This window comes from Triturus cristatus, chromosome 11, assembly GCF_964204655.1.
Source record: "Triturus cristatus chromosome 11, aTriCri1.1, whole genome shotgun sequence".
NCBI lineage: Eukaryota > Metazoa > Chordata > Amphibia > Caudata > Salamandridae > Triturus > Triturus cristatus.
The window spans coordinates 502,968,556-502,989,495 of NC_140594.1; positions in this window are offsets into that span (position 1 = coordinate 502,968,556).

Below are 20,940 nucleotides of genomic sequence, written 5' to 3' on the forward strand. Positions count from 1 at the left end.
GCTGTCTCGCGACAGTTCGCGCCCGCAGTGACGTCATGTGTCGCGCGATCATGTCTTTCTTCTCGCGATCATGCACCGCGAGAAAACTCAAAACAAGATGGCCGCGCCCGCAAGCAACCACATGGGTAAGTTGGCGACCCGCAACCATGCAGAAAATCTCGCGAACATGCCGGAAAAAAACTTCCGCATCTTCGCGATATTTCCGCTTGTTTGCGATAATTTTAAACATTTTCGCGATAATTTGCGAAAGTTAATTTCGCAAATTCCGCACACCCCTAAAAATTACATACTGTCCATATTTCTTTAAAAATAACGTTGAAAACATGTCTGATTTACATTTACAACATTCCATGTTGTGATTGTCATCTTTAACTAATTTACTAAAAGTCACTGATTTAGTCTCCGGTAATGTTAAATATATAAACCTTTCTGAATCAACATTAGAGCTGCATGTGTTGAAACAGTTTTCACAACTATGTTCCCATTTATAAGAGAGACCAAACATATTTTCTATTTCTACCCCTTCTTCTTCCAGTACCATAAGGATATACATCAAGAATTCCTGTGCATCTTGCTGGACATTTTGAGTAAACTGTGTACATCCTGAACATACATCTAAAAGTTTTCTAACATCAGAAGCACTTTCTATTTTAGTTTTATCAATACTCAGCTTCTCAAAAAGAAAACTCATCAGAGAACAAAATCTTTTTTCATGATTTACTATTATCTGCTCTTGCAAACTTTCAAGATAAAATACAACATTCAGCACTACATTAGCGTAGCAGTTGACACCAGAGCTATTTTCAAAATGACAACCAACATCCTCTTGAACATTGTCCTTTTTCTTTTTGCTTGCAATCACATCACTCTCCTTTTGTTTTCTCTTCTGTACATCCTCATTACAGATATTCTCAATTCTCCTTTTCCGAGAAACAACATGTTTTTCAAACACAGGATACTGACCTAAATGAGGAGCATAGGTTCTTTTTAATCTATTATACTCCTTTACACAATTTGGATCAGCACAAACTTTTGAGTCATCAAAGTCTATCATGAATAAAGCTGATAATGTTTTCACTCGTGACAAAGCAACATATGCCATACCTTCTTTGAACACAGTAGAACCAATGTTTACAAAAGCACTATCTACAGTTAATCCTTGAGATTTGTGAATAGTTACAGCATATGCTAGAGAAAACGGAAACTGCTTCCTATGTACATATAAGTCTTTCACAAGCAAAACACGGACTGAACAACGACTAATGTCTTTAACCTCTTCAATCTCATCAAATTTTATTTTTAAAAGTTCAATCCCATCTTTTTTCTGGTATTTCACAAAACCCACAACTTTACCCATAGCTCCATTCACTAAACCTTTTTCTACATCCAAATTTCTTCTTAAAAATACTCGACAGTTCATACAAACATAAAGAATTTTTTCTAATCCAGCTGTTTTCGAAATGTTCTTCTCTAGAGAATCCAATTTATTTTTCAATTTGCCTGTTAATGTAATAGTAATTCCTTCATGCTGAATTTTGTCCACTGCTTCCATTTTCTTAATCTCTTTGTTTTCCAATTTCAAAAGTTCCTCATTGAATATCGAGCATTCACGTAGTGTTGGCATTAAGCAGATTACAGTATTTTTTTCTGCAATGTTCTGGTATATTTTCTCTGCAACTATTTCTTCACTTGCAAATAAATTATGTAGCAACCGACTCTGTAATGCTTTTCTGCCAACTTCTGTGAGTAGTCCAATTCTGATATCTTTCAGAATACTTGCATAATCTTCATCATTTGCTTACCTCATATTGGTAGTGAGTTCTTTGTACTCAAAGAATGACCAAATATTCGCATTACCAATACTTCCTAATGCCTCTTCGTGTCTTCATGTGTCACAGTATTAAACACTGGTTGTCCATTAACTGGAGTGAGCTGTAGAAGATCCCCCAAAACTATAACATGTTTTCCACCAAATAACACGTTATAGTCTCTCTTTAGAATTTGCTGCATTCTTAAATGCACAAAGGCAAGCATTAAGTTTGATACCATGCTTACCTCATCAATAATGAGAACTTGCATCTTCTTCAACACTCTTGAAACTTTGAAGCATGCTTCTCCTGTTAGCTTGTGATATTCTATTTTGTTCTCATGCTCCACTGGTAACATTAGCAAGCGATGTAAGGTAATTCCTTTTATGTTATATGCTGCTAACCCAGTTGGAGCAGTAACAACACAAGACAAAGTTGAATCTGTTTTTTGCTGTAGGTAGCTTCTGATGACTTTAATTAAGAAACGTTTTCCAGTTCCAGCTTGTCCACTCACATACATCCTGATTGGTTCAAATGATGTGCATGAGCACTCTTTCTTTTCATGTAGTAATCCATGATCAATTTTTTGTGTGACTTCTTCATGAATTTGTTGTTGTTCTTCAGTCAGTTGCTGTTCCAAATTTGGTAAGTCTAATAAATCTTCCTGAGCTTGATTCATAGCTGTTTCCACTTCAGTCATTGCTATTGCAGCTTCATTTTCTACGATTGGTTGTCCTAGGGGATCTTGACTGAGCGTTCCAGAACTTTGGCTGTCTTGAGAACTGTCTCTAGCTACTTCAGCTGCAATTGTAGCTTCCTGTTCAATTTCTTCATTTAACATTTGTACATAATTTGTGAAAGTACTACATTCAATCGTATCTTTACATGTATTAAAGGAGTCTTCATAGCTGTGAAAATCTCCAAGTAATTCATCCTCTGAACGCCATGGTTTAAACAGCTGTAAAAGTGCTAAGTAGTAAAATTCCTTTTTGTCAGGAGTGTCGCAACTCAGCTTCCTGTGATTAATCACACTTCCTTTTGTTTGCTTCACCAAACATCCTTCCTCACCAATGACTTTATATTTTCCATTGTTGATGTCTTCTGTGGCTTTCCGTGTAAAAATGTAGTTCAGCAGCACTTCATAGAGACACATATTCTCAAGATGACAACTTATTTTTGGGTAATATGTGTCCAACATGTTTGATTTCAAAATATCTGTACTTTCCGGGTCGTTCTCTGCCAAATATTTAATTTCTCCAACAGATTTCAGTACCCGATTTCGCATTCCTGCAAGGCCTAAACTTACCCAAATTATTCTTCTGGATTTGGAGTACAGACTTGCAGATGATAACCTATCTGAGCATTCGTAGGATCCAATTTCTCGATGCGATAACATCTTTAAACTGAAACTGTATAGCTTCTTACTGACAGTCTTCTCGTGAGAAATCTCTTCCCACATTTCCTTCAAATCCGTTTTCTCAGATTTAGTGATGTAAGATGTGACATACCGAGCAACAGCAATAGAATTGTCAGCAACATACTGTATATCCATGTTTGCATTCCACATGGATAAAATGACTGGGTTGTAGTCATTTATATATTTTGACTCTTCTTTTCTTCTTAGGTTGTACGTATTTTTGGGAGATTTTCTTGTAATAGTATGTCGCACAGCTGACATAAAACTGTTGACTCTTCCTTTTGAAAGAACAGGTCGTGGAAATCCAAATCGACATTTTGTGTAGAATTTTTCTTTACCCTTGTACTTTCGTCGACAGTATTTTCCACACCGATGACTTTGGAAACGTAAAACTTGCTCTTTTAAGTTTTTCTCTTCTGTGCTTTTAGGTATAGCACATGTTGCATATCCTTCTATGAAAGATAAAACTGCATTATCAGAATCTGTTCCAAATTTTAGGGCATCCTTGATCCACAACAGCATATGAATATGAGGAGCACCTCTTGCTTGGTACTCTTTTCTCCAAAAGAAATCCACAACTTCTCCAAGAGGTGGATTTTTTTTATTGCAGATGAAGGACATCATAGCCTCAAATCTATGATTGAAATATCTGCAAACATTAACCGGATCCAATGAGCACAATTCTCCTGCTGTCTTGTATTGGATGTTTTCAATATTTGAATTTGCCTCTCGAAGAAAATCCAGAAGATCATCCCAAGCGTACTCAGCACAGCTTAGGGTGAGAAACCATGTAGGAGTTCCTAAATTCCGTAACATACATTTCAATTCTCCATGGCGTCGGTGCCAATATTCATTAGTTCCACGCTGACAAGCCATCAGATTCATCAATTGTGATTCCAAATGATCATCTCGCTGTTGCACTTTGTTCATAAAATCCTTTGCAGACACATTATGTAGATGTACTCCACTTTTTAAAATGTGATTTACTGCATAAGATAGTGCAGACAAGTCACTTTCAAATAAAAGATGGAACAAATAAGGAATACTTTGACGAAATCTTGGATCTTCTGCATATAATCTTGTAGTCCGATACTCAGAAGCAGGAATCTGTACTGGACGTTCATCATATCGTCCACCTTTTCCTGTAGGAAACAGCTGGGGAAAACAACGAGCTTCCAAGCTCTCCTCCCATACACTCACGGGAGTTCCTTGTGCTTTTTTCATCTGAAACAGATCAATAGTGTTTGCCATAACTTCTTTTGAATAAAGACAATGTATGCTGAAATGTTCATAAATTTCTTCTTCATTTGACTTCTCCATTTTTTCAATTTGCCCAGCTGGTATTCCTGAGTCTGGTAGTAAAACTTCTTCATCTTCATCCATATAAATTGTTCCATACCATTTATTATTTCTTTTCAAATATAAATTTGCTCTTTGTACTTTTCGTACATCTACCAGCTCCTGTCAAATTTTCTTATTCTTTGTTGGTACTCCATTAACCAGAATAACTAATGGTTCAGTTTCCAATCTATCTGCATCAATTGTTTCCAGATTTTTTTTCAAATCCAATGGCAAATAGACAACTCTTCCTTTTAAACCTCTTTGTAAATCCGAAGGAGGTAATTTACCTGTTTTTGGCTCCATACGCACTATGGTCTGAAACGGATGGACACATTGAATGAGTATAGACTCATACGTATTTAAATCAGAAAGTTCTGCAGGAATATCAACCAATTCTAAATTATGATGTACAGCTCTGGCTGGCATTCTATTTTCTTCTAACTTGTTATAACAGTATTTACAAATACGCTGATCTTCACCCAAATCAAAACTATTTTCCAGAAATATATATGTTGCAAAATCCTTCCACTTATAATCATCTTCATTTTCACTTTTTTTATACAGATCAACATTTCTTGTTTGAATTTTGTAATGGCTTCTCCGGCAACAAATACAAGTAATATTTGGTCTTTCATTAGAGATGATAGTAAATTTTGTCATTTGATCTTCAACATTTTTACTAACAGTGGGTTCTACATTCTCTTCCACATTTTCTTCAATAACTGTGTCATTACCTGCACTTTCTTGTTCCGGACCAAAGTGACAAAACTGAATTTCATCAGTAACCTTCTGTACATCTGATACAGATCCATGGAACAGAGCCCTATTCAACTCATTTAACTTTTGTGCTGGACTTTTAGCAAAATACAATCTTCTCACAAACTTTCTCATTTCAGTATGATGAACTGCCAGCATCCTAAAATGGTGAAAAACACTTTGGCAAACTTTCTTAGAAAGACAAGCCAGAGAATGTCCTTGCAAACCAGTATTCTCTCTCACTCTACATGGATCTAGTCTTTGAAGCACCTTAATCTTCTGTTTAACACTTTTTTTTACTATATTCTCTTAGAAACTCACGTCATTTATCAATATATTCTTGTCGTACAGTACAAATACTACTACAATTCCAAGTGTACACTGGGGCTTTAGGACGTCTCCCCATAACCTCATCAGCTATCACTTCTTCCTCATTTCTTGGAACCATTTTCTCCTTTTCCATTACACAACCATCTTTAACTTCATAAGCACGACCTCTGGTGTCAACTGCATGCAGCAAACTATTATTTTGAAGATAACTCTCTTCATTAAAAAATGGTTCAGTACTTGAACTATGCATCCATTCTCCTAAAAACACTTTACAAAAGTTATTTCTTTTCACTACTCATTTCGTTTTGCTTTGTGACTTCATTACATTGACCATTTTATCTAATGTACGGATCCTGTTCAAAATTAAAATGAATAGTTTTCTTTTTAAATCTAAAGCCTTAGCTACAATTGATTAAATATCTTTCTTTCTCTTATAAAATTTCGCTTTCTTCTTATATTTTTTCACATCCTCTAGCAAATTGGACATCACTCTTTTCTGAAACATTTTTCTACGAATGTCTTTAAATGATGTTTTTCTTTTTAAGTCAATCTTTATTGCTTCTGATTGTACATTAGCATTTAGTAATTTCTCACTTTTGTCCTGTTGTTTTCTACTTGAAACACTATTTGCAGTGGGGACATTTTTCAAATGTTTTCTTTTTTTGAAGATATTTTTTTAAAAATCCTTAGTCTGCTTACCAGAAGACTTTTTCTTTGTTCCAACATGAGGATCTTCAACTAATTTGGGTCCTTCAGTTGTCTTCAAATATAAATGTTTTTTTCTGTTCTTTTCTCTTTCTTGATTTTATAGGCATCTTTAATTTATTTCACTGTTGTTCAGCAATACCTGAAAGAAACTAAAAAAAAATACCTTTATATAATTTAAATATATTACTATATTTTTTTGAGCTTTTCAAATCTTATAATACTATCTGCCCCTTTCGTACGAGTGAAAAACACAATAAAACCAACACGAATTAAAGCTTCCCCTTTCCTACGAATGCAATTCTAAAAGAACCAGAGTAACACAAATTAAATCTCTGACAACAATTCCTGTGTGCGCACAGACTCATGGTGTGATTCTAGGCAGAAAACGAAATTTGATTTGCAATTTGAAAGCACACTTACTACAGTGGTAGAGCAAGTGATAATTACTCTAACAGTCTGACACATTTTCATTATAGTTTTCAGAAACAGAAAAGAGCACATGTCCAAACAGCTTTTTGAGACCATGAACATGTGTAACCTGGATGACGTACTACACTCTAACAAAGGAAATGAGCCTTGGTGATGTTCAATGTATTAGCGTTACTCACTGCTATCTGAAACACCACACAGTGCTGAATAGTAAGCATGACTGTACATGAGAAACAGCTTGCTCTCTGCTAAGAGTGTGCTTCTGGAGACTGTCTACTGTCAGGTGCAAGAGAGATCTGCATGGACGCTTACACAACTGCATAAACACTGGAGACATGTATGTAAGACTACATGTGTGGTAAGGGTTAATAGGACTTTTGAACATGTACAAACTACATGACCCATTGCACGAGTGGAAGGAAAATCTACCATGTTGATTTCAAATGTGTTAGCATTGCCCACTCATTTGTGACATATTAATTTGGGCTGAATGCTAACCAACACAGTTCATGAAAACAAGCTTCCCCTTTCCTACGAATGTAATTCTAAAAGAACCAGAGTAACACGAATTGAATCTCTGACAACAATTTCTGTGTGCGCACAGACTCATGGTGTGATTCTAGGCAGAAAACGAAATTTGATTTGCAATTTGAAAGCACACTTACTACTGTGGTAGAGCAAGTGATAATTACTCTAACAGTCTGACACATTTTCATTATAGTTTTCAGAAACAGAAAAGAGCACATGTCCAAACAGCTTTTTGAGACCATGAACATGTGTAACCTGGATGACGTACTACACTACAGCAAAGGAAATGAGCCTTGGTGATGTTGAATTTATTAGCGTTACTCACTGCTATCTGAAACACCACACACTGCTGAATAGTAAGCATGACAGTACAGGAGAAACAGCTTGCTCTCTGCTAAGAGTGTGCTTCTGGAGACTGTCTACTGTCAGGTGCAAGACAGATCTGCATGGACGCTTGCACAACTGCATAAACACTGAAGACATAAATGTAAGACTACATGTGTGGTAAGAGTTAATAGGAGTTTTGAACATGTAGGAACTACATGACCCATTGCACGAGTGGAAGGAAAATCTACCATGTTGATTTCAAATGTGTTAGCATTGCCCTCTCATTTGTGACATATTAATTTGGGCTGAATGCTAACCAACACAGTTCATGAAAACAAGCTTCCCCTTTCCTACGAATGCAATTCTAAAAGAACCAGAGTAACACGAATTGAATCTCTGACAACAATTCCTGTGTGCGCACAGACTCATGGTGAGATTCTAGGCAGAAAACGAAATTTGATTTGCAATTTGAAAGCACACTTACTACTGTGGTAGAGCAAGTGATAATTACTCTAACAGTCTAACATATTTTCATTATAGTTTTCAAAAGCAGAAAAGAGCACATGCCCAAACAGCTTTTTGAGACCATGAACATGTGTAACCTGGGTGACTGACTACACTCCAGCAAAGGAAATGAGCCTTGGTGATGTTGAATGTATTAGCGTTACTCACTACTATCTGAAACACCACACAGTTGTGAATACTAAGCATGATAGTACAGGATAAGCAGCTGGGTGTGTGCTAAGAGTCTGCTTCTGCAGACTGTGTATTTTCAGTTACAATAGACATGTGCATGGATGCTTCCACAACAGCATAAACATTGGAGTGATGTATATAAAAGTACATGTGTGGTAAGGGTTAATTGGAGTTTTGTACATGTAGGAACAACCTTACCCATTGCATGATTAAAAGTAAAATCTACCATATCAATTTCAAATGTGTTAGCATTTGCCTCCCATTTGTGAGATACTGTTTTATGCTGAATACAAACCATCACAGTTCTAAAAAACAAGCTGCCCCTTTCCTACGAATGCCATTCTTACAGAACCAGACCAACACAAATTAAATCTCTGACAACAATTCCTTTGTGCACACAGACTCATTGTGTGATTCTAGGCAGAAAACAGTATTCCTGGGTGATACCAGGACACCTTAACTCTTGGAGAAGACATACTCCATAATATCTTACAAGTTCAAGGCACTTAAATATCTTGCTTACCATAAAATGTAAAACACAACTTTAAAAGTGGAAGGAAAATGTACCATGTTAATTTCAAATGTGTTAGCATTTGCCTCTCATTTGTGAGAAAGTGATTTCTGCTGAATGCTAACCATCACAGTTCAAGAAAACAAGCTGCCCCTTTCCTGCGAGTGCAAGGCTAACAGAGCAAGAGCAACACACATTAAATCTCTGATAACAATTCCTGTGTGCACACAGACTCATGGTGTGATTCTAGGCAGAAAACAATATTCCTGGGTGCTACCAGTACACCTTAACTCATGGTGAAGACATAATCAATAATATCTTACAAGTTCAAGACAGTTAAATATCTCCCAAAACACAAAATGTGAAACACAACTTTAAAAGAAGAATCACATTTCTATTATTTATATCAAAATGCACCACATACATCCCCTCTCAAATTCATAACTCACCTTTAAAAGTAGTTAGTTGAGAATGAAATGTGGCACTCAAATAGCAGATTATCACAGCAACAGTCTCTGAGCTGTACACCTCTCTCCTCACACCAGAACCAGTTAATGGCAATGTTTCCCTCTCTTTTTTCACACAGATAAATGTTAACTCCAAATCACAGTGCTTCCCACATTTTTTTCAAATGGAAACACACATTTCTATTGGTTGGACATTTCAACCCTTTCCAAATGATCCCTTCCCCCAACATGATTTCTGCCTGCTACCATAGCAACAGGTCATGGAACACTGGTGTGAGCAGAGAGGTCATAAGTTCAACACACAATGTTTCTAATCCTTAGAGCAAGAGTGCTTGACTTTTCAAACCTAACAGCAAATCCAAAGTAATGTTCTGTGGGTACACATTTTTCTGAACCAATACAAAACATGCTTGTAAAAATCTAAACATACAGCCTAGTTTTAACTGTAAAATGGTTTGAATCAGCCAATCAGTTCTTTTAAAAAAAAAAAAAAGTATGTTAGCCTCCATTTTACAACTATCTTTCTTTTCATATTGCCATTCAACTGAAAGACACCTTCTGAGCGCATCCAGATCTCCTTGAAAGATGTTCACAGTGTGGATTGCAGGTCATAGCTATGTCTTCTGGAGTGAAAAGTTTGCAGAAAAAAGAGGTATTGTGAAATACCTTGCTTTGCCACATGTGGACATTAAATGGATTGGTCAGAGAGGGTTAAAGTGGCACCAATTAATGCCTTTGGTGAAAACCTTTCTACATCTCCCACAGCCTAACCTTATTATTGTGCACTGTGGTGGAAATGACCTAGGCACTTTAACTGGGGTAGGTCTGGAAATGCTTATTAAGGATACCTTTGTGCAATTGATGTCACTTTCTCCAAAAAGTGCCTTTGTATATTCTAATATATGCCAAAGGCAAAAGTGGAACTGGTCCAACCAATTTTGTCCGCAGATTGACAAAGCAAGAAAGCACGTCAATAAGTCTGTTTCTGCTTTCCTCAGAGACTATGGTATGGGTTCTATATACCACAACAACTTGCGTTACAACATGCAAGACATTTATAGAGGAGACGGTGTACATTTCAATGATGAAGGTAACAGAGTCTTCCTCTTGAACTTTAGACTCTGCATCGTACTTACTTGTAGGTACCAAAAAAACACTTCATAAACACAACAGCTCTTTTTAGAGCCAACTAACATCTAAACATTTAATTTTGATTTTTAATTCAATTTTTTTTAAAAAAAAATTCACCGCCGTACGCGCACAGTACGCGTACCCCGCGATTTAAAAAAAAAAAAAAAATTCTTTTTCACACTTCTGGGTCCTTCTTGGACCCCCTGACAAAGGCTAGGGGGTCTGCAACTCTCTACCTTGCCCCCTTTTCACGTTCTTCACCTTTGTTTTTCAGTGCGAGACACACAAAATAGCGGCCGACACTTCCTGATTTCGACCGACTGGAATGTTTACTGTCCTGTAACCACCAATCAGAATTACGCTCGCGCACGGAAGCGTGCGCGTACGGTATGCATACGGTGCGCGTACGGTACGCGTACGGTGCACGGCTATAGATATGTATGTACTTTTAACTGCAATTTTCTCAGGAACTACTGAACAGATTGACTCCAGATATGCAAAAGGCACATCCCTGACCTGAGGACTTTCTCTTTGCCAAATTTCAAATAATTCTGTTCAGCCGTTTGGGCTGTACCTTGGACTAAAGGTCCCTATGGAAAAATGCATGGGAAAAACGTGTTTTGGGACCCCCCTTTTTTCTCAGCTCCCACTTGACGAATCCCCCCGAGACTTTTAGGGTACGAGTGGAGCGGAGAGCCCCACCTCTTTTGAAAATTTCGCGAGGATTCGTCAACCGGCGCCAAAGTTATTCCAAATAGAATGTTGCGGATTTCCTATGGAAACACGGTCCTAACTATAACTATCTACTGGCGACCGCCAGTAGATTATATATATATATATATATATATATATATATATATATATATATATATTCACTGAAAAAACCATAGGTTTCACACACGTTATAGTTAGGAATTAGCATTTAAAAAACCTTGCTAATTCAATGAAAAAACCATAGGTTTCACACATGTTATAGTTAGCTGGAAATTTTACTGATAAAAAACCAATGAAATTCCCCCGTTATAGTTACTGTAGGCAACTATAACTCACGCGACCGCAATCCTCTGCTGATGCTAATACTGTATTTAGACACTTATTTGCCCATGTCTTCTTCCATTAAATTTTAGCTATACATATATTACAAATATTTTTTTTTCATAAAGACACATATGTCATCAGCAGAGGATTGCGGTCGCGTGAGTTATAGTTGCCTACAGTAACTATAACGGGGGAATTTCATTAGTTTTTTATCAGTAAAATTTCCAGCTAACTATAACATGTAAAAGTTGGTCGCACACTGCTCGTCACACCAGCAAGTTGCCCCAAAGGACTGTGGTAAATGTAGTGGCGACGGCGGGTACGCCTATGCCACGATGTGTAAAAAGAACAGTATGTGTTGCGTTAGCCATCCCTGGACACGTGTTTCGAGGTAGTTGCCTCTCGTCAGCAGGGAGCAGGTCAGTGTAAAGGGGTGCCGTGTGGACTGCCAAAATGTAATTAAAACAGGTCAAGTACCTCTCATGGCGCGCAGGTGCAGATCCAAGGCTCGTCAGCCCGTTGGCTCAAGGGAGCCGTAATAAATTATGCAAAAGTTGGTCGCACACTGCTCGTCACACCAGCAAGTTGCCCCAAAGGACTGTGGTAAATGTAGTGGCGACGGCGGGTACGCCTATGCCACGATGTGTAAAAAGAACAGTATGTGTTGCGTTAGCCATCCCTGGACACGTGTTTCGAGGTAGTTGCCTCTCGTCAGCAGGGAGCAGGTCAGTGTAAAGGGGTGCCGTGTGGACTGCCAAAATGTAATTAAAACAGGTCAAGTACCTCTCATGGCGCGCAGGTGCAGATCCAAGGCTCGTCAGCCCGTTGGCTCAAGGGAGCCGTAATAAATTATGCAAAAGTTGGTCGCACACTGCTCGTCACACCAGCAAGTTGCCCCAAAGGACTGTGGTAAATGTAGTGGCGACGGCGGGTACGCCTATGCCACGATGTGTAAAAAGAACAGTATGTGTTGCGTTAGCCATCCCTGGACACGTGTTTCGAGGTAGTTGCCTCTCGTCAGCAGGGAGCAGGTCAGTGTAAAGGGGTGCCGTGTGGACTGCCAAAATGTAATTAAAACAGGTCAAGTACCTCTCATGGCGCGCAGGTGCAGATCCAAGGCTCGTCAGCCCGTTGGCTCAAGGGAGCCGTAATAAATTATGCAAAAGTTGGTCGCACACTGCTCGTCACACCAGCAAGTTGCCCCAAAGGACTGTGGTAAATGTAGTGGCGACGGCGGGTACGCCTATGCCACGATGTGTAAAAAGAACAGTATGTGTTGCGTTAGCCATCCCTGGACACGTGTTTCGAGGTAGTTGCCTCTCGTCAGCAGGGAGCAGGTCAGTGTAAAGGGGTGCCGTGTGGACTGCCAAAATGTAATTAAAACAGGTCAAGTACCTCTCATGGCGCGCAGGTGCAGATCCAAGGCTCGTCAGCCCGTTGGCTCAAGGGAGCCGTAATAAATTATGCAAAAGTTGGTCGCACACTGCTCGTCACACCAGCAAGTTGCCCCAAAGGACTGTGGTAAATGTAGTGGCGACGGCGGGTACGCCTATGCCACGATGTGTAAAAAGAACAGTATGTGTTGCGTTAGCCATCCCTGGACACGTGTTTCGAGGTAGTTGCCTCTCGTCAGCAGGGAGCAGGTCAGTGTAAAGGGGTGCCGTGTGGACTGCCAAAATGTAATTAAAACAGGTCAAGTACCTCTCATGGCGCGCAGGTGCAGATCCAAGGCTCGTCAGCCCGTTGGCTCAAGGGAGCCGTAATAAATTATGCAAAAGTTGGTCGCACACTGCTCGTCACACCAGCAAGTTGCCCCAAAGGACTGTGGTAAATGTAGTGGCGACGGCGGGTACGCCTATGCCACGATGTGTAACAAGAACAGTATGTGTTGCGTTAGCCATCCCTGGACACGTGTTTCGAGGTAGTTGCCTCTCGTCAGCAGGGAGCAGGTCAGTGTAAAGGGGTGCCGTGTGGACTGCCAAAATGTAATTAAAACAGGTCAAGTACCTCTCATGGCGCGCAGGTGCAGATCCAAGGCTCGTCAGCCCGTTGGCTCAAGGGAGCCGTAATAAATTATGCAAAAGTTGGTCGCACACTGCTCGTCACACCAGCAAGTTGCCCCTTGTCCTTTGGGGCAACTTGCTGGTGTGACGAGCGGTGTGCGACCTACTTTTCCTCAATTTAAACGGCTTCCTTAAGCCAACGGGCTGACGAGCCTTGAGTCTGCACCTGCGCGCCAGGAGAGGTACTTGACCTGCTTTTAATTACATTTGGCAGTCCACGCGGCACCCCTTTACACTGACCTGCTCCCTGCTGACGAGAGGCAACTACCTCGAAACACGTGTCCAGGGATGGCTAACGCATACACATACTGTTCTATTTACATTTTGTGGCATAGGCGTACCCGCCGTCGCCACTACATTTCCCACAGTCCTTTGGGGCAACTTGCTGGTGTGACGAGCGGTGTGCGACCTACTTTTCCTCAATTTAAACGGCTTCCTTAAGCCAACGGGCTGACGAGCCTTGAGTCTGCACCTGCGCGCCAGGAGAGGTACTTGACCTGCTTTTAATTACATTTGGCAGTCCACGCGGCACCCCTTTACACTGACCTGCTCCCTGCTGACGAGAGGCAACTACCTCGAAACACGTGTCCAGGGATGGCTAACGCATACACATACTGTTCTATTTACATTTTGTGGCATAGGCGTACCCGCCGTCGCCACTACATTTCCCACAGTCCTTTGGGGCAACTTGCTGGTGTGACGAGCGGTGTGCGACCTACTTTTCCTCAATTTAAACGGCTTCCTTAAGCCAACGGGCTGACGAGCCTTGAGTCTGCACCTGCGCGCCAGGAGAGGTACTTGACCTGCTTTTAATTACATTTGGCAGTCCACGCGGCACCCCTTTACACTGACCTGCTCCCTGCTGACGAGAGGCAACTACCTCGAAACACGTGTCCAGGGATGGCTAACGCATACACATACTGTTCTATTTACATTTTGTGGCATAGGCGTACCCGCCGTCGCCACTACATTTCCCACAGTCCTTTGGGGCAACTTGCTGGTGTGACGAGCGGTGTGCGACCTACTTTTCCTCAATTTAAACGGCTTCCTTAAGCCAACGGGCTGACGAGCCTTGAGTCTGCACCTGCGCGCCAGGAGAGGTACTTGACCTGCTTTTAATTACATTTGGCAGTCCACACGGCACCCCTTTACACTGACCTGCTCCCTGCTGACGAGAGGCAACTACCTCGAAACACGTGTCCAGGGATGGCTAACGCATACACATACTGTTCTATTTACATTTTGTGGCATAGGCGTACCCGCCGTCGCCACTACATTTCCCACAGTCCTTTGGGGCAACTTGCTGGTGTGACGAGCGGTGTGCGACCTACTTTTCCTCAATTTAAACGGCTTCCTTAAGCCAACAGGCTGACGAGCCTTGAGTCTGCACCTGCGCGCCAGGAGAGGTACTTGACCTGCTTTTAATTACATTTGGCAGTCCACGCGGCACCCCTTTACACTGACCTGCTCCCTGCTGACGAGAGGCAACTACCTCGAAACACGTGTCCAGGGATGGCTAACGCATACACATACTGTTCTATTTACATTTTGTGGCATAGGCGTACCCGCCGTCGCCACTACATTTCCCACAGTCCTTTGGGGCAACTTGCTGGTGTGACGAGCGGTGTGCGACCTACTTTTCCTCAATTTAAACGGCTTCCTTAAGCCAACGGGCTGACGAGCCTTGAGTCTGCACCTGCGCGCCAGGAGAGGTACTTGACCTGCTTTTAATTACATTTGGCAGTCCACGCGGCACCCCTTTACACTGACCTGCTCCCTGCTGACGAGAGGCAACTACCTCGAAACACGTGTCCAGGGATGGCTAACGCATACACATACTGTTCTATTTACATTTTGTGGCATAGGCGTACCCGCCGTCGCCACTACATTTCCCACAGTCCTTTGGGGCAACTTGCTGGTGTGACGAGCGGTGTGCGACCTACTTTTCCTCAATTTAAACGGCTTCCTTAAGCCAACGGGCTGACGAGCCTTGAGTCTGCACCTGCGCGCCAGGAGAGGTACTTGACCTGCTTTTAATTACATTTGGCAGTCCACGCGGCACCCCTTTACACTGACCTGCTCCCTGCTGACGAGAGGCAACTACCTCGAAACACGTGTCCAGGGATGGCTAACGCATACACATACTGTTCTATTTACATTTTGTGGCATAGGCGTACCCGCCGTCGCCACTACATTTCCCACAGTCCTTTGGGGCAACTTGCTGGTGTGACGAGCGGTGTGCGACCTACTTTTCCTCAATTTAAACGGCTTCCTTAAGCCAACGGGCTGACGAGCCTTGAGTCTGCACCTGCGCGCCAGGAGAGGTACTTGACCTGCTTTTAATTACATTTGGCAGTCCACGCGGCACCCCTTTACACTGACCTGCTCCCTGCTGACGAGAGGCAACTACCTCGAAACACGTGTCCAGGGATGGCTAACGCATACACATACTGTTCTATTTACATTTTGTGGCATAGGCGTACCCGCCGTCGCCACTACATTTCCCACAGTCCTTTGGGGCAACTTGCTGGTGTGACGAGCGGTGTGCGACCTACTTTTCCTCAATTTAAACGGCTTCCTTAAGCCAACGGGCTGACGAGCCTTGAGTCTGCACCTGCGCGCCAGGAGAGGTACTTGACCTGCTTTTAATTACATTTGGCAGTCCACGCGGCACCCCTTTACACTGACCTGCTCCCTGCTGACGAGGGGCAACTACCTCGAAACACGTGTCCAGGGATGGCTAACGCATACACATACTGTTCTATTTACATTTTGTGGCATAGGCGTACCCGCCGTCGCCACTACATTTCCCACAGTCCTTTGGGGCAACTTGCTGGTGTGACGAGCGGTGTGCGACCTACTTTTCCTCAATTTAAACGGCTTCCTTAAGCCAACGGGCTGACGAGCCTTGAGTCTGCACCTGCGCGCCAGGAGAGGTACTTGACCTGCTTTTAATTACATTTGGCAGTCCACGCGGCACCCCTTTACACTGACCTGCTCCCTGCTGACGAGAGGCAACTACCTCGAAACACGTGTCCAGGGATGGCTAACGCATACACATACTGTTCTATTTACATTTTGTGGCATAGGCGTACCCGCCGTCGCCACTACATTTCCCACAGTCCTTTGGGGCAACTTGCTGGTGTGACGAGCGGTGTGCGACCTACTTTTCCTCAATTTAAACGGCTTCCTTAAGCCAACGGGCTGACGAGCCTTGAGTCTGCACCTGCGCGCCAGGAGAGGTACTTGACCTGCTTTTAATTACATTTGGCAGTCCACGCGGCACCCCTTTACACTGACCTGCTCCCTGCTGACGAGAGGCAACTACCTCGAAACACGTGTCCAGGGATGGCTAACGCATACACATACTGTTCTATTTACATTTTGTGGCATAGGCGTACCCGCCGTCGCCACTACATTTCCCACAGTCCTTTGGGGCAACTTGCTGGTGTGACGAGCGGTGTGCGACCTACTTTTCCTTAACTATAACATGTGTGAAACCTATGGTTTTTTCATTGAATTAGCAAGGTTTTTTAAATGCTAATTCCCAACTATAACGTGTGTGAAACCTATGGTTTTTTCAGTGAATTTGTACAGTTTTTTAAATGCTAAGTTACTTTACGCCATTCGTGGCGTGCACGCCCACTTAACGCAGTTCGTTCCGTGCGTGCACGGTGCGCTTTGCGCACCGTGCGCGCACAGTGAGCACGCGGTGCGCGAAGCGCCCACTTTACGCAGTTAGTGCCGTACACGCAAGGTGGGCACGCGGTGCGCTATGCGCACCGCGTGCCCACGTTACGCACCGTGCGCACATGGAGGACATATTATGCGCTTCCTTGTGTTAGGTAATCTGTTAAATTTAATTTGTAAGTGATGACAATAATATGCCATGCACAGAGAGTGTTTTTTTTTTTTATTAAAATTTTTAGCGTAAGCGCACCGTACGCGTACGGTAAGCGTAATCGGCGAAATTTTCAAAAAATAAAAATTTACCGTTTTTGGCCTTGGGGGATCTTTGAGGACTCAACTATCATGGCTATGTGCATGGGCGCTGTCTAAACAGCCCCTTTATATGTTTTTTGCCTTTGTTTACAGCCCCCCCCCTCAGAGTGCGAGAGAGAAAATGGCGGCCGCCGCTTCCTGGTTTCGACCGATTCGAATGTTTACTTAGATGTAACAGCCAATCAGAATCGCGCTCGCGCACGCCACCGTACGCGTACGGTAAGCTTACGGTAAGCGTACCGTAAGCTGGCTCAGATATATATATTGATTTAAAGGCTATTTTCTCAGAATCTACTGAACAGATTTACACCAAACCTACAAAAGGCACTTCCTTGACCTGAGGACTACCTCTCTGCCAAATTTCTAGTAATTCTGTTCAGCCGTTCGGGCTGTAGCCCTGTCTAAAGGTCCTATGGAAAAATGCATGGGAAAAACGCGTTTTGGGACCCCCCTTTTATCTCAGCCCCCGCTTGACGAATCCCCCCGAGACTTTCAGGGTAGGAGCGGAGCGTAGCGCCCCACCTATTTTGAGAAATTCGCGAGGATTCGTCGACCGGAGCCAAAGTTATTCAAAATAGAATGTTGCGGATTTCCTATGGAAACAGGGTCCTAACTATAACTACCTACTGGCGACCGCCAGTAGGTAATATATATACATATATATATATATATATATATATATATATATATATATATATACATATATATATATATATATATATATATATATATATATATATATATATATATATACCTACTGGCGGTCGCCAGTAGGTAGTTATAGTTAGGACCACGTTTCCATAGGAAAACCTCAACATTCTATTTTGAATAACTTTGGCGCCGGTCGACGAATCCTCGCGAATTTCTCAAAATAGGTGGGGCGCTACGCTCCGCTCCTACCCTGAAAGTCTCGGGGGGATCCGTCAAGCGGGGGCTGAGATAAAAGGGGGGTCCCAAAACGCGTTTTTCCCATGCATTTTTCCATAGGACCTTTAGAACGAGCTACAGCCCGAACGGCTGAACAGAATTACTCAAAATTTTGCAGAGAGGTAGTCCCTAGGTCAAGGAAGTGCCTTTTGTAGGTTTGGTGTAAATCTGTTCAGTAGATTCTGAGAAAATAGCCTTTAAATCAATATATATATCTGAGCCCGCTTAGGGTACGCTTACCGTACGCTTACGGTAAGCGTACGGTGGCGTGCGCGAGCGCGATTCTGATTGGCTCTTAGATCTTAGTAAACATTCGAATCGGCCGAAACCAGGAAGCGGCGGCCGCCATTTTGTGTATTTCACTCTGAAAAAAAAGAGTGAAAACAAGGAAAGGGGGCAATGAGGAGAGTTACAGACCCCCTAACAATTGTAAGGGGGTCAAAGAAGGACAGAAAAGTACAAAAAAAACATTTATTGATTTTAAAAAAAATCACGGGGTACGCGTACGGTAAGCTTACGGTAAGCGTACGGTAAAAAAAATAAAAATAAATAAATGAAAAGCAGATTTAAGAGTTTAGAAATTAGGGAGCTCTAAAAAGAGCTGTTGTGTTTATGAAGTCATTTTTTTAGTGGTACCTACAAGTAAGTACCGATGCAGAGTCTAAGGTTCAAGAGGAAGACTCTGTTCCCTTCATCATTGAAGTGCACACCATCTCCTCTATAAATGTCTTGCATGTCATAACGCAAGTTGTTGTGGTAAATGGCACCCATACCATAGTCACGGAGGAAAGCAGAAACAGATTTGTTGACGTGCTTTCTTGCTTTGTCAATCTGTGGACAGAAATGATTGGACCAGTTCCATTTTTGCCTTTGGCATATGTTGGAAAACACAAAGGCAGTTTTAGGGAAAAGTGTAAACAGTTGTGCAAAGGTGTCCTTCATAAGCATTTCCAGACCTACCCCAGTCAAAGTGCCTAGGTCATTGCCACCACAGTGCACTATTATGAGGTCAGGGTGTTGGATTTGAATGAAGGATTTCACCAATGGCATCAATTGGTGCCACTTTAACCCTCTCTGACCAATCCATTTAATGTCTACATTTGGCAAAGCAAGGTCTCTCACCATATCTGTTTTCTCTGCAAACTTTTCACTCCAGAAGACATAGCTGTGCCCTACAATCCACACTGTGAACATCTTCAAAGGAGAACTGGATGCACTCAGGAGGTGTCTTTCAGTAGAATGGCAATATGAAAAGAAAGACAGTTTGGAAATGGAGGCATACATATTTTTTTAAAACAAAAAGAACTGATTGGCTGTTTCATACCATTCCAGAATAAAAACTAGGCTGTATGTGAAAATTAATAGAAGCATGTTTTGTATTGGTACAAAAAAATGTGTAACCAAAGAACAGTACTATGGATTTGCTGTTAGGTTTGAAAAGTCAAGCACTCTTGCTCTGTGGAATTGAAACATTGTGTGTCGAACTTCTGACCTAACTGAACACAGCAGTGTTCCATGAGCTGTTGCTATGGTAGCAGGCAGAAGTCAAGTTGGGGGAAGGGTACTAGGCAGAAGTCAAGTTGGGGGAAGGGTACTTTTGGAAAAGGGTTCGTTTTCAACCAATAGAAATGTGTGAATACATGTGAAAAAAAGGGGGAAGCACTGAGATTTGAAACTTACATGTATATGTGTGGAAAAATAGAGGGAAAGTTTGCCATTATCTGGTTCTGCTGAGAGAAGAGAGGTGAACACAACAGAGATCCTGGCTCTGATAATCTGCTGTTTGAGTGTCACATTTCTTTCACAACTAACTAATTTTAAAGGTGAGTTTACAGTTTGAGAGGGGATGTATGTGGTAACTTAAGAAATGAATAATAGAAATGGGAATTGTTTTTGTTGTAGTTACACATGGTGGTTTCATAATGTGTCAGTGTGTAAAAGTGATTTACACTTGCCCCGAAAAAAAAAAAGAGCAGTAAGTGTGCTTTCAAATTGGCAAAGAAATTTCGTTTTGGGACTAATGTGAAAACATGACTCTGTGTGCATAGAAGAATTATAGGCAGAGATTTATTGCGTCTTGCTCTGGTGATTTTACAGTTGGATTAGATGGAAAGGGGGAGCGAATTATTGGGGGAAGAAGCAGAGGCTTAGCACACACCCATGTCCTTGCCGTGTATAGTCATGCACAGTATTTACAAGCCAGTGGGGTTTTCAGGTTTAAGTCTGTAATGCAAATACATTCAGCATCACTAAGGCTGGTTGCCCTTGCTGGAGTGTAGGCAGTCACAGAGAATGCACATGGTGGTGGTCTGAAAAAAAAACAGCTTGGACACGTGCAATTAAATAAATCAAAAATAGTGGTTTCATAATGTGTCAGTCTGTAAAAGTGATTTCAAATTGTAAAAAGAGATTTTCACTTGGCCCGAAAAAAAAAGAGCAGTAAGTGTGCATTCAAATTGGC